Source organism: Octopus bimaculoides, chromosome 8 (assembly GCF_001194135.2).
Source record: "Octopus bimaculoides isolate UCB-OBI-ISO-001 chromosome 8, ASM119413v2, whole genome shotgun sequence".
Classification (NCBI taxonomy): domain Eukaryota; kingdom Metazoa; phylum Mollusca; class Cephalopoda; order Octopoda; family Octopodidae; genus Octopus; species Octopus bimaculoides.
This window is the reverse complement of record NC_068988.1, coordinates 42,598,146-42,601,432: the sequence shown is the minus strand read 5'-3', so window position 1 is coordinate 42,601,432 and position 3,287 is coordinate 42,598,146.

Below are 3,287 nucleotides of genomic sequence, written 5' to 3'. Positions count from 1 at the left end.
ATGAGTGTGTGTGTAATCATATATATACATATATACATTACACACACACATATATAGATCTACATGCATACATACATACATATATACATATTTATGTGTGTTTGTATATATATATATATGTGTGTTATTTTTAAATCTCTCAACGAGAAACATTCAGTAACAGTACTCTAAAGTAAAGATTACTTGCCCACATAATGTAGCACTCCCGTTTGGGAAGAATGTTACTGTCATTTAGCTCCAGGAAACATCATCTCTAGCTGGCTATATGACACATAATCTGTGCCCTTATATTTTTGAACAAGTAAGTTTAGCACCTCCATTCAGCACAGAGAAATATCTGTGAACGACGGTTTCTGAGTTATTTCTCTTCCTCAGCACAGAATAACTGCTCGACTAAGTTGGCGCTGCTAAATCCCGTTCAAATATATATATAATTTTCAAAGTGACACACAGTTACTGATCTAATAAATAGAAAAATTATTATTTCTAAATCTCTCAACGAGAGACATTCAATAACAACAATCTAAAGTAAAGATTATTTGCCAACATTATGTGGCAGTCCCGGTTGGGACGAATGTTACTGTTATTTAGCCCCAAGAAACATCGTCTCCAGCTGCTATATGACATACAATCTGTGTCTTTATATTTTCGAACAGGCGAGTTTAGCACCCCCATTCAGCACAGAGAAATATCTGTGGAACGCGGTTTCTGGGTTATTTCTCTTCCTCGGCACAGAATAACTGCCCGACTGAGATGGCACAGCTAAATCCCCGTTCGAAAATATATATAATTCTCAGATATTGCTGTGCTGGGTGGGGGTACTAAACTTCCCTGTTCGAAAATATAAGGACACAGATTGTGTGTCGTATAGCTAGCTGGAGACGATGTTTCCTGGGACTAAATAACAGTAACATTCGTCCCAACTGGGACTGCCACATTATGTTGCCAAATGTATGGATGGACGTATAGGAGTAAATGTAAGGATAAGCAAGTTAGTCAAGTCGATATACAAAGAATATTGAATACATTTAATACAGAAAATGTACATATGTTTACATATAAAAAGGTCCGACTCTAATACACTTAGTTCTCCACAAAGTCATTCCGTCTTAATCTCCTTTCTGTCAATACCTGAAATGTAAAATTCTTCCCTGAAGAAGGAGGCTGGTATTATCCAATGATGGAATGAATTTACAGTCATTATTTTGGACCACCAAGCCCCCAGAAGCACCTGTTGGACTCGTAAAACTCTTACTCAACCCCTTTAATTCCTGATATCATTTCTATTTTGTGTAAGTCGGACCTTTTTATGTGTATATTTTTTGTATTAAATATATTTAATATTTTTTATATATCGACTTGACTAACTTGCTTATCGTTACATTTACTCCGCTACCTGCTCAAGCTTAGATTTCTTGAGCACTACGAAGTGTATTCTATACGGAGAATATCTGCCTCTCATGTATATATATATATATATATATATATATATATATATATATGTGTGTGTATGTATGTATGTATGTATGTATATATATTCTAATTTGCCTTATATATATAGAGTGAGAGAGAAGGAGAGAGAGAGAGAGAGAGAGAGAGAGAGAGAGAGAGAGAGATTTTCTGAAAACCTCACGTATGTGGACGAACCCCAAACAACTTCTCCTCATCCCAAGAGAATTAGAAAAAGGAAAATAATCAGGTATAATCCCCCATTTAACCTAGAAGTTTCTACCAACGTATCCAGAGGCTTCCTATCGTTAGTAAAGAAATATTTCTCTAAAGGACATAAACATTACAAACTCTTCAACCCTCATAATGTCAAGGTATGCTACTCCTGCTTAAACAGCATCGCATCTAACATCGCACACATCAACAGATGTAAAAACGCACCCACACAACCGCAATCCCAATCCCAACCTGCAACTTCCGAAACCCTGCCACCTGCTCTCTAAGAGAATCCTGACTCTCACAGGCAGTAGTATACAGAGCCACTCTTAAGCCATCTGATGACATTACTAGGCACTATACGGGCATGACAGGCAATGACCTCAAGGGAAGATATTCCCAACACTTGCATTCATTTAGATCCAGGGACAGAAAGAACTTCACTTCCCTGTCGCACTTTCTCTGTAGACTTCGTGACCTTCGAGACGAAACATCAAGTGGACTATTATAGATAGGGCGCCACCATATTCACCCGGCGCCCCTAATTGCCAGCTGTGCCTCCGCGAAAAACTGAATATCATCTACCAACCTGCAGTATCCATCAACAAGAAATATGAGGTAGCGCATTGCTGTCACTAGAGGTACACCCTTCTGGTAAATTTCTAGTCACTGGCAGCCGACATCCCGGTTATACCTCCTTAGTACCAGCTATTCTAAGCACCGCCAGTAGAAAGGTCACTGTCGCAAATTAACCCCCATGAACAGCACCGCAAATGACCAATCCCCAACACTTCTCCATGCCTGTCTACCCACATACTCTGACCCCTTGTACATCACCCCTTGTGCTTGACCACGCGTGAGCAGGTGCACATAGGCACCTGCTCACTTTTTGAATATTCACAGATGCATGTGCGCGCGTGCGCGTCCATATACATGTGCACCTGTGCATGTCCATGTATGTACACGTGCACACGTGTGTGTGCGTCATTCGTGTGCATATATATACATAGAGATATAGGTGTGCACGCATGTGTGTGTATGAGTGCGTGTGTGTATGTGCATATGAGTGCGCACGTGTGTGTGAGCGCGCGCACGTGCTTATGTGTGAATGCACATCTAAGCACGCATACACACTCGTATAAGTTAGAATTATACACGGAAATATATGGACATATAAATTTACATATATACATATATACCTCCACATCTACCGCCCATTCATAGTTCCCCCCAACCATACAACCAATTTCTTGTCCACCAAGCGGTCGATTTCCTGTTCGCCACGCGGTCGATTTCCTGTTCATTATGCGGTTGATTTCCTGTTTACCATGCGGCAGTTTCCAAATAAATGTTGTCGCTGAAATACCAACATCAGTTTGCTATACCGCGTGACCTTCCTCGACCAATCGCAGGCTAATGTCCGGTAATAAACATTGACTCTCTTCAATCGAATACTCATTCAGGCCCCAATGGCCGAAGACTAGCTACACGCTTTAAACTCAGAGTATCAAGGAGTCTGAATCAAACTGTTTTGATATCTATATGTCTACACACACACACACGCACACACATTGTACTATTGCACTGATTTATTAACGATCGCAGTTTTGCAACAGCTGCAA